Source organism: Molossus molossus, unplaced genomic scaffold, assembly GCF_014108415.1.
Source record: "Molossus molossus isolate mMolMol1 unplaced genomic scaffold, mMolMol1.p scaffold_m16_p_24, whole genome shotgun sequence".
Classification (NCBI taxonomy): domain Eukaryota; kingdom Metazoa; phylum Chordata; class Mammalia; order Chiroptera; family Molossidae; genus Molossus; species Molossus molossus.
In genome coordinates this window covers 1,130,348-1,142,313 of record NW_023425360.1, presented here as the reverse complement: position 1 = coordinate 1,142,313, position 11,966 = coordinate 1,130,348, and the positions used below count along the sequence as shown (strand labels likewise).

Sequence of the window (11,966 nt, the reverse complement as noted above, 5' to 3'; positions counted from 1 at the left end):
CAGGATCCTCATCTGGGCAGCTGCCAGTGGGGGTGACTGGGCAGCCAACACACAGGTGATCAGCCCAGCACTGGGTCCTGGGAAGCCAGGCAGGAATGAGGCAAGGCTTCTTCAGGGCGAATGGTGCAGAGACTAGCCAAAGGGCCGGTAGCTTAGAGTCCCCATGGGGTAGGGAAATGAGAGAGGGCTGGGTTCCAGGCCACCTGGGTGCTCTAGGCTGGTCCCTGGGGTCTGGAGTTCCTGTGTCCAAATGGCAGCAGTGGAGACCTGAGCAGGGTGTATGTGGTATGGGTAAGGGCTCACTCAGCCCCACTGAACGGAGACACTAAGACCACCCCTAACGCACTCACGCTGCCTAGAGCCTTGTGCCAACTACCAGGGAGAGAGCAGTGAACCCAGCAGCAGCCTCTCCCAGCTCAGAGTGCAAAGCCCCTCCCTCCTCCTCGGAAGTGACTCGGCAGGTGAGCTGGGACCGGCAGGTGAGGCGGGGCCTTCAGTGGCAGCAGGTTTGAGTGACCTGGATCCTGGGAGCTGGGCCTGGCAGGGCGCCAGACCAGGGAGGCAGGCGCTAACCCCAAGATGCTTCTGTGCAGCCGCAAACGCCTCTGTCCCTTAGCTCTGGTCTCAACCAGCTGCGCGGGAATGTGGACCTGCATGTGCAGCCACGCCCCCGACCAAGGGTGCCCAGCTGTGCCTGCTGACCCAGGCCTGACGACGTGCAGGAACAGTGCTCACAGACAGTGGTCCCCAGTATAGAGGGACGAGGCCCTTAGGCAGCTGAGAGGGAGGGGTAGCTACGCACCAAGCGGTTAACTGCTGAGCCCAAGGCAGAGCCCCACCTTGATCCCTGGACATGGGACTGCTCAGGGTTAGGGCTTGTTCCCTGCTGCCCTCGGGGACCACAGAGCTGGGTGTTTGGGAAACGCACCTCTGACCCAAATCCCTCCAATTCCTGTGCATTCGTCCCTCTTCCAGGAAGGAAGTGCAGTCAGGACAAGGAAGGAAGATCAAACAGTGATTCTGGTTTGGTGTCCAAGGTTCCCTGGGGGCTGTGTTCTCGCATCATCTGGACTGGACACGTTTATTATTTGGCTCTCTCTCCGGATTCTCCTACAGAATCTCGAGTCTGGTGACTTCGTATCCAGTACACTCTGGGGACTTGGCAAGTGTTTAATGAGTAAACTCATGAAGTTGCAGTTTAGCTTTGCAGAATGTAGGAGCTGAAAGGGCAGAATGAAGTGGTGAGTGACACTGACCATGCTGAGAGATGTTACGTCAAGACGAGAGGACCAGCGCAGCCCTCGGACAGGAAGCTCTCCAACAGCAGCGTCACCATCATCCTTGGGGCCTTGTGTTGCTGCATTTCCCCGAATGGGTTCTATTGGTCTAGGGGCCTCCCCGCCAGCTGGTCTGACTCCCGGGCCTAGTGCTCTCCTCTGCAGGCCACTCATTCCGCCAACACGCTTGTGCTGGATCCTACTTGGGGGCACTTGGCTCTCGAAGGCCCTGGGCAGGGCACTGGCAAGGTGCGGAGGCTCATAGAAAAGGGAGCCCCCGGGGGTGCATGTGTCCCAGGGGAATCAGCCCAGACACACACGCACACACAGAGCCACACGAAGCAGAGAAGCCATGAAGTGTCACGTGTGGGTGTTTCCTTTTGAGGGCCACGGGGTGACCTTGAAGGTGCGGGCCAGAATCTTCAGGGCGACAGAAGGATGCCATCCCCGGCGACATGGGCCTGCCCTGTGGCTCCCCTCGAGGCTCCTGCACCTGCAGCCTTGCTCACCTCTGCTGGCCCCAGGCATGTCCCCACATGTGACTGTCACATGCCACCGGCATGTGGGCTCCGCCTGGCTGTCTCTCATGCCAGCTGATGCTGGCAGCTGACTCACGTTCTACTCATGTCCAACTCCACCCTCTCCTGCCCCACTAACTCTGATGTTGTGTTTGCCTCCTCTGCCGACCAGCTCATTAACTATTTATCTTCAGTGCTTCCTCTGCGTAGGCAGTGGGCTGGGCACTGGGCTATATTGGTAAACAAGACCAGTCACTTATACGCAGTGTGCCGAGTGTTGTTACGGGGTGGAGTAGGGGGAGAGGTGGTACACCTGGGGTAGGAAGACCTGGAGGCTGCAGCTGTCTCTGGGTTGCAAGCTGTACCATGTACTATGGCTTCACATCTTGTCCATCTGTCCCCATCAACCTTCGCTCACTCATTCATCAGTTCACTCACAAACTATGGAAACACCTATTATAAGCCAGGCACGCTTTGAGGCCCTGGGAACATTAAGACTGCTTCCTGTGCCACTTTGGACTGCTAGGTCCCCAAATGTGTCCAGCTCCTGCGTGCCTCACTGCCCTCTCTGCTTGGAAGGTCTTAGTCCCACACTCCTCCCTCCTCTGCCAGTTCACCCTCCCCAACCTGGAGATCTCAACCAAAGGTCAACTCCTCGGGGAAGGCTCCCCTGACCCCTTGACCAGCTTATGGCCCTATTATGCTTTCTTAACCTGTCATTTTCATTCACAGCACCTGTAATTACATATTAATTAGTGGGGCTATTTCATTAATATGGGTCCTCTCAATCATCTCTGTCCGAGTCTCATTTCTTATAGTATTTACACTGTCTAGCATATGGAAATGCACTTAATATAAATTGAATGGTTAGATGGATGGATAGTTGGTAGAATGGATGGGCAGGTGGATGGATGGGTCAGTAGATGGATGAATAGATGGAAGGATGGGTGGACAGATAGAAGGATGGGTGGATGAATGGTGAGTGGGATGATGGATGGAAGGATGGGTGGATGGATAGATAGTAGATTGATGAATAGATGGATGGGTGGATGGATGGATAAATGAATGGTGAATGGATGGATGGACGGATGATGGATGGATGGATAGATGAATGGATGGATGTTGGATGGAGGATAGATGGATGGATGGATGGAGGATAAATGGATGATGAATGGATGATGGATGGATGGATGGTGGATGGATGGATGGACGGATGGACGGAGGATGAATGGACGGATGGATGATGGATGGATGGATGGATATATGGTGGATAGCTGGATGAATGGATAGATGGTGGATGGATGGATGGATGTATAGATGGTTCATGGATGGATAGATGGGTGGTGGGTGGATGGATGATGAATGGATGATGGATGGATGTACAGATGGTGGATGGATGATGGATGGACGTATAAATGGTGGATGGATAGACGGTAGATGGATGGAAGGATGGGTGGATGGATGGTGGGATGGATGGATGGACAGACTGGAGCTGCAGCAGACTGATGCAGGGACCAGTTAGGAGACTAACCAGTAGTAGGACAGGAAAGAGATCAGAATCAGCAAACAGCCGAGGTAGTAGAAGTGGGAAAGCTGAGGAGACGACTCCCAGGCAGGATCTGCAGATCTGGTCCCTGGCTGAGTGTCAGCAGTGAAGCAGAGGGAGGGAGGCAAGGTGACAGCCAGAGTTCCAGCTGAGGGCTGGGGATCAAGAGGGTGACCTGCTGAATTTGAGATCTCTGCTGAGGCAGTAAAGTAGAAATTTTAAATTCTTCTTGGCCACTGTGAAAGTTAGAACATAGTCATCTCCCTGATCCATGATCCATGATCCATGATCCATGATCCATGATCCATGATCCATTCCAAGACCCACAGTGGATGCCTGAAACCATGGATAGTACCAAACCCTACATATTACAATATATATACATTCGAGTTTAATTTATAAGTTAGGCACAGTAAGAGATTAACAATAACGAAATGGAATAGAACATGACGATACACGGTAGTAAAAGTTATGTGAATGTGGTCTTTATCTCAAAATACCGTATTTCCTTTACTTACCCTTCCTGTGATGATGTGAGATGATACAAGGTACTAAAAGCAACATGTGATTTAACACTTATGAACTGTTTATTTCTGCAGTTTTCCATTTAATGTTTTTGGACCACCGGTGACCATGGGTAACAAACTTGGAAAGTGAAACCTCAAATAAGGGGGATGACTGTACCGGCTGCTCTGAGAGAGAAACTTCACCATGTCTGAGGGCCAGCATAAGGAATGTTTTTTTTTTTGGTCCACATCAAGGCCCCATGCAGGTATTCTGGGTCAGCATGACAATATGGTGACAAGGTTTTTTAAGGACCCAGGATCCCGCCTGGCTGGTGTGGCTCAGTGGATTGAACACTGGCCCATAGACTGAGAGGTCCCGGTTCGATTCCCTGTCAGGGAACATGCTCGGGTTGTGGGCTCGATCCCCGGTAAGGGGCATGCAGGAGGCAGCCAATCGATATATCTGTCTCACGTCAATGTTTCTCTCCCTTCCTCTCTCTCTCTAAAAAAATCAAGAAAATATATCTTAAAAAAAAAAAAAAAAAAAGGACCAGGATCCTTCCACCTGTGAATCCACCATCTCCTGGGGCCTTAGAGCAAAGGGGGAAAGAAGCTGGAGAACACACACCTGCTTCTTAACCACCCTGGCCCAAAAGTACCACCTACAGCCTCAAAATCCTCTTCAAAACTTGATGAGGCAGAACCCACCTCCCACCATAAAGCTAAGGATGCAGAGTTGCTTGTTTTCTGTTGCAACCGGACACTGGGCCTCGTACAGACCGCGTTTAAATGTGCAGAGTACGGACCCGCAGGTGGGGAGCTGGGGGTCTGGGCGAGCTGTCCGTGGGGGGTGGAAGGTGTGGGCAGCTGCTCTGGGAGCCATGTCCTGGCAGTGGGACAGGGCCTGGCTGGAGACCTGACAAATGAGCAGATGAGACGGAGCTCACTGAGGAGAGGAAGCTAAGTGTTCAGCTCTGCTCCTGGCCCTCCAAGGCCCCGTTTGGAGTTTGCTGTTTAGAAATCTACTCCTAGTCCAACAAAATAAATCACTTATGTCTTCAAGCCGTGTTCTCTTGCACACGATTTTCTGCTGCTTCTTCACGAAAGAGTGTTGTCTTCTTAAGGCTGCCCCAGAAGACTTCCACCATTATGAGGATAATTACTACACTTACCTAGCGTGGTAATATCAAGTATGTGACATCTGGGACGCCCTCCTTACCGGTGCCCTCCCAACAATCTCTGGCAATTACAGCAGGCATTTGTACATAACAATCACACCATGTCCCAATGAACCCAGGTATAGCTTCATCATCCATCCACCCCACCCTGTCTTTGGGGCACTGGGCTCCCTAAGGCCCTGGGTAGGGCACCGGCAGGATGCATAGGCTCATAGAAAAAGGAGCTCCCCATACCTCGGGTGCCTCAGAATCCTCAACAGTTCTAAGAAATTCTTGGGGGTTGGCTCATGAGATGTACCTATTCGCTAGCTCTGGCCAATAGTTTTCTGTTCAGTGTTTTTCTATACCTTGTCTCACGTGCTTCTCTCTATGTAGTCACTGGTACCAAGCCTGTTCTATAGATGAGACATTTGCTATCTCAAGGAATTACATGATTTCCCCAAAATTACACATACAAATCACGGCCGAGACAGGATTTGAACTCAGGGATCTTGAACTACGCCCCAAGGATGACTACGAGGTATTCCTCACTGGTGCCTTACAGGTTCCAAGGGCTTTCTAGTGCATCTCCAGGCAGAGAAGTTCAGGACCAGTTGCTGAGCCGTGGGAGCTGGCCCAGCAGACAGAAGTGGTCCATGTAGTCGGGAAATGTGATGTTCCAGACAAGCAGCAGCTACCTCCCCATTTCTAGTTTGAGTCTGGGCAAATGTTCGGTTCTATCTGGAAAAGGCCACGCGTGTGCCTGCAGGGGGTAGATAGAGAAGAGCGACCTTCAGACTCCCAGGAAGGCTGGCCGTGATGCTTGGAAGGTTGGATCATGGGAGCAGAGCCATAGCCACAGAGATTTAGACACAGACTTTGTCCAAAATTCACATTTTAAAAATAATTTTTTTCTTTATTAATTTTTAGAGAGAGAGGGAGATGGAGAGAGATAGAAACATCAATGAGAGAGAACATCAATTGGCCACCTCCTGCACGCCCCCCACTGGGGATCAGGCCCACACTCTGGGCATGTGTTCTGACTAGGAATCGAACTGGTGACCTCTTGGTGCATGGGTTGATGCTCACCAGTGAGCCACACCGGCTGGGCAAAATTCACATTAAAAAAAAAGTAAACATGTCTGGTCCTTTAAGGACACATAACCACCATGTGTGCTGGACGCATGGACTCATAAGCACACACCCATTCTAACTCAGAGGCTGGAGCTAAAATTGGCATTTCTGGACTCCCTTGCCCCTAGAGTAGAAGATGGGAACCACCTCCTACCAGTGTGTGACACTGAACTACAGAGGGAGAGAAATATGGCTGGGATCGTGGCAGAAGCTGTGTGGGGCTGGTGGCTTCCTGCTTTAGGGGGTGACTTCTTGGAGATGGCTTGGGTGGCAGCTTCCTGCTTCCGAAGCTTCTTGATTGTGCACAAGCCGAAGGTCCCTGGGCTGCAGGTTCTGTGTTGTGGGTTCAGCGTCTTCCCTGGGGACTCATTCCAGGATGGTTCTTTAGTCCCTCCAGTGATTCTGTGATGTGACTTTAACCCTTAATAAATGCTTCCTGTTCAAAGCAGCTTAGGTGGATTCTGTGGTCTGCCTCTGAGGACTCGGACGACACCCCACGCTGTGGAGGAATGAGTCTGCCCATGGCCGGGGCCTTCCTGTCCACCCCGGGCACTCCGAGAGGCACTGCTGCTCATGGCAGCCCCGTGTGCTGCCTGCTCTGGGACTGGATGTGCCACTGCTCCGGATCCAGCTCAGTGTCCTCTTCTGAGGTAGACCAGGTCTTCCAGGTCCTCCGAGCTTCCAGGGGGCGTGGTTCCTGGGAGACAGTGAACAGCTCACCTGGGAGAACACTTTCCAAATGCAGACCCACCCTCCAGAGCCCACCCCCACCCTCCTCTGTGGGCTCTCACACTCCAGGCCACTCTCCACCCGCCCTGAGCACCCAGGACCAGGTACTACTCCATGAAGGACAGCTCCCATATGCCCAAGGTGGGCTGCAATGATTCAACGAGCCAATCCTGAGCCTTCTTACCCTGCGCCTGTTTCTTCCTGTGAAACCACAATAAAGGTTCTTGCGCACACACTCTCCTCATTCCCTCGGCCACCTGACCACCCCGGTGCTTCTCCTCCTGGCCCCCGTGGTGTGGCGTGTGCCCCCTGCTCTTGGGGTCTGAGTATCACAAACGTCTTTTTAAATCGGCAGTCATCTCCTGATCAGCTGGCATTGTAACACCTAAATAATAATAAAACCTGTATTTTAAAACACCCTTTATCACCCTGGCCGGTTTGGCTCAGCAGTTGGAGCGTCCGCCGGCGGACCAGAGAGTCCCGGGTTCGGTTCCCATTAGGGGCATATACAAAAATAGATAAATAAATAAATGAAACACCCTTTATCCATTCATCCACCCACTTAAAGAATATCTACATTGGCCATGTAAGTGTCACGATTCTAGGCCTCAAGAACCCAGCGATGAGCAGATCAGACACTGTTGCTGCTTTTCTGAAGTATAATTAGGGCCACAAACATGAAGCAAATAACCACACAAATAAATATGTAATTAAAAAGCATAACAAAGTATATGAGGAAAAAAATTACAGAGTACTATGTGAGCATAAGGGGGCAGGATGTGGCTTCTAAACTAAGACCTGAAGCATGAGCCAGGTGAAGCGTGGAGAACATTTAAAGAAGAAGAGCAGCACATGCAAAGGCCCTGAGGCAGGAAAGAGGGTATGTCTGAGGAGAGGAGAGCCGGTTAGGATGGTTACAGCATCAGGAATGAAAAGAAGCAGGTATCGGACAGTAGTACCAAAGCTTACAAGGACATCTTAATGATTTTGGAATTATTCCTAAAAGTAACAACATTTCTTTGAAGGGTTGTAAGCTGAGAGTTATCTAATGCAGTTTACTTTTTTAAGATAAAAGTGGGAGCAAGAGGGAGACAAGTGTGAAGATGCAGAGTGCTGGGGACTAGGATGGGACAGGAGACCAGGAAAAGGGGGTGACTGAAGTCAGAATGGCAGGGCTTAGTGACGGGTTGAATGTGGGCGTGATGGAGAGCGGGGAGTGCAGCTCCGTCTGGCCCGGGCGGAGAGAGGTGAGGAGTATGACTCGGCCTAAACAGCGAGTGTATCCTGTATAACCAGCTCTCCCTTCCAAGAGCCCCAGGCAGCCCGGCTCAGGCCCCGAGTCTCTCCCTAGGGATCTGAGCGATGATGGAGAGAAGCATCTGTCCACAAGCTATCTTCCCCGTGCTCAACATCTGCCACAAGAGGACCTGGATGAGGGACCTGTCCTGACCCCAGCAGAATTGAACGTTCTGGAAAAAAGGACCTGCAGGGTAGTAGGATATGAATTTTCTCCTTTCTTTTCTATCCTTACTGTTCGAGTCATTTGCCCTTTTGGGGGGAAGGACGAGAATACTTTTCCAAGACTAAGAAGCCTCCAGGGAGGATAAATCACGTAATGGTATTTTCTGGAAACTAAAAACTCTCCCCCATCTCTGTTACCCTCTGCCGCCAGATGCTAAAAAAAATGAGGCTGGGTGTTTTACAAAAAAATCAAATCGACTGAGTTAAAATTTACATATAGACAATGTACCCACTTTAAACATACAATTTAACGTGGGTTTCTTTTTCCATTTCAGTTCAGTGGGTTTTTTTTACGAGTGCCACCACCCGTGTAACCGTAGGCTGGCTCCACCAAGGTACAGACTGTTTCCATCAACTCGGAAAGTTCCCTCGGGCCCCAGCCCAGGGAAGCCACTGATAGCCACTGAGTGTTCGCTGCACTTGGGACCCTCCATGGGCTTCTCACTGTATGAACTACAATCTTCACACAAGCCTGCGGAACAGGTACCGCGACCACCCCTACTCCACAGGAGGGACCTGAGTTACAGGGTGACCTTAGCCTGCCAAGGTCGTGCAGCTAGTCAGTGGCAGGGCCAGGATTTGAACCCTTACAGCCTGGCTCCTGGTTCCTGGCTCCTACCCACTGTGCCTTGCTGTGCCTGCTCAGTAGGGCTGCTGGCTGGCGAGCACCGGGCAGGCAGGGTACGGTCTTTGTGTCCCCTGTGTCCTCACCAGAGTCCCACCCAGGCTGCTCAGCCACCCTCTAATGGCACGTCACCTCAACTCCTGGTCCCATCAGACTCAAAGAGCGTTTGTGGCTCAAAACACAGAACTGCTGCAAGCAGGGAGGTCAGCGGCCTCTGACCTACATTTGACCGCCCCCCAGGAATGTACTCATGGGGGCTGACCTTTCACCTCCCACATCCCTGCTAGGGACCTCCCATGATCCTGGATGTACCCCTCTATTTGCATCTCCTGTCTCTACCTCCACTCTAGCCTTTTTTGTTTTTTTAAATCCTCCCCGGAGGATATTTTCCTGTTGATTTTCAGATACAGTGGGAGGGAGGGAGGGAGGGAGAGAGACACAATGTCAGAGAGACACACAGATTCGTTGCCTCCCACATGACCCCAAACAGGGTCAGGGATCAAACCAACTCTTTACACGTGTTGGTGGTATAGTGGTGAGCATAGCTGCCTTCCAAACCAACTCTTTAGTCTGAGGGCTGTCACTCTAATGCTGAGCCACACCGGCCAGGGCTTTAGCCTTATTTTCATACCAATTTTGTTGGTGCACTGGCCCTGTCTGCCCCCAGTTCTAAAGGACCTCCTCTGGAAGCTCACCCCCTAGGCTGAGGGCTGGGAGGGGCGAACGTGCTTGCACTTGTGCAGCTTCCGCTGCTGCCACTCTTTATAAAGATGTGAAAACATGACACAGAGGAAGTGCATTTTGAAAGATCACTTGAAGAAATTAAACATTTCCCTCCCCACCTTTTTAAGCCATGAGAAAATCCTGTAAAATTTGAGGTTATTATAGTGTCAGGAGAGTTTAGCTTCATCATAGAAAGAAAAGCTTTTGCAGGTTAAAATACTGTTCTTCCCAAAGATGGGGGGTGGGGGGGCGACACACACGTCAAGAGGTCCAAGGCCAGCAGACAATTAGATGTAAGGGAGCCTGAGGGGCTCAAAATGAGGGAGATGAGCTAGTGAAAATATTAGCGAATCCAAAGGTTTGATACAGTTTGAACATAAGATGAACTTTTAATTGAACTCACCTTTGGTGAGATTTAGGTGAGACCCGTAGACCACAATAACCCATGTGTCCCATAAAGAGTTATCCTTAGTGAACGATCTCTAACTCTCAACGTGGGCATCTTTTTTAATGTTTCAAAGGGTATTCTTTTCATTACGTGGTAATTCATCGTCCACCAGCGCATTTCGCCCTGGGTCCCTCCGGCTTCGTTGTCCTAAACATGATGCGGAGTGTATTAGTGCTTTGGGTCAGGAAGGCCCAGCTTCAGAACTGCAGTGACAGTCCCCTCTGGGTCCTCCTGGGACACGAGGCGGTTGGAGCAATCAACCCCAAGAGGACGGAGCAGGTGGAGAAGGTGGAGACTCTGCACCCCCATGTGCCGCGGGCGCTGCCAAGGGGTGGGGGTGGTTCCGGGGGCGCACACAGCCCCGCACGTTTACTCTTCCACATTCACGCTTAGGTTTAGGATCTACCTCCACGGGTTTGCATGTACAGCACGAGGTGGGATTAACCGGCGTCTGTCCCACCCGCCCCCATTCAGCACAGAAGCTCCAGTGCCCCCGAGGGCAGGGGTGCGCGGCTGCACGGGAGACGAGGGGACTACATACCTGCCTGGGCCCTTTCCTCGGGGATGAACCAGGCGCACCGGGGTCCCTTCGGCGCATAACGGGGGTGAGGGGCTCCGGTCCGGACTCCCCAGCCCGTGTGCCGTCGTGTCCCGGCTGGGGTGCGTCCCGGCTGGGGTGCCGTCGAAGTAGCGTCGGAAATGACGTTTAAAGCTGCTCTGCATCGCAGTCTGGGCGCCGGCGACCACCCCCCGGCGCGGCGTCCCCTCGCTGCTGCGAACGCCGAGCAGGGCGCGCGGCCTGGCGGCAAACGCGCGGTCGCGACAGACGTGACGTGTCGGTGCAGTCGGCGCAGGCAGTGTGACGTGCGGTGTGACCCTCGGCGGAGGCAGCGACGGCGGCTGATCCCTGCCGACCTCGCAGCCACTTGGCCGGCTCCTCGGGGTGGAAACGATGTCTACGCGCAGCTGCCATCGCGCAGCCGCCGTGAAAAACCCCGGGACGCGAAGTCCCGTCACTGCGGCAGTGGCCTCGGGGAAGGCTCCGCCGCAGACGGTCGGACGCTCTTGGGGCGGAAGTGACGCGGTTCCCGCTTAGCCGCCGTTTACACCTCTGTCGCGACCGAAATGACGATCATTTGTATGCGACCGACAGTCGCTGGACCTTCATTGCGACGTAAATGACGTTTGATCCAGTCGCCACGGCCGCCTGTTCACCTTCGTCCCGAAGGAAATGACGTCATTGGCACGCGCCCTCGGTCCTTTTGACCTTCCTGCGGGCAGAAATGACGTTCAATCCTAATCGCCATGTTGACCTTGGTGGTCACAGAAATGACTTTGTTTTGTGTTTTTAACTTTAGATGAGACTTTACTTATTCATTGTTGTGATAGGAATAGAAGAGAGAAAGAAACATCCATTTGTTCCACTATTTGCACGGGAGCGTAGTCACTGAGACCTTCCGGACGCCGGAAATGACGTATAACCCCCGCGCTCTTCCCGTGTTTTTCCCTTCACGGTGGCGGAAACGACGTAGCATCCCACCGACTTCTCGGTATGCTGACCTTCCTGGCGCCGGAAGTGACGCTAAAACCCACTCGACGTCGCAGCGTGTGACAGGTGCTCAGGCTGCACTGACCGGGCAGCAGCCGCACGGCGCAGGAGCACTGGGAAGCGTTGGTGCGTGTGGCACCCTGCCCACGTGGCATCTCAGCCTACACGCAGCCCGAGGCCGCGCCCTGGGAGCTGGGGGGCAGGGCGCCCGCGTTCCTGGCTGAGCTGAATGT

General features: G+C 52.6%; 1 long non-coding RNA gene across 1 annotated transcript; it reads right to left on the bottom strand.

The window, feature by feature from the left end:
* Nucleotides 1–6,056: 6,056 nt before the first annotated feature.
* On the bottom strand, nt 6,057–10,959 carry LOC118640915. The gene is made up of 3 exons (XR_004961489.1): nt 10,140–10,959; nt 7,052–7,252; nt 6,057–6,835 (listed from the first exon to the last, which is right to left on the bottom strand). It is a non-coding gene; the product is annotated as an uncharacterized LOC118640915 (long non-coding RNA).
* Between the last annotated feature and the right edge of the window lie 1,007 nt (nt 10,960–11,966).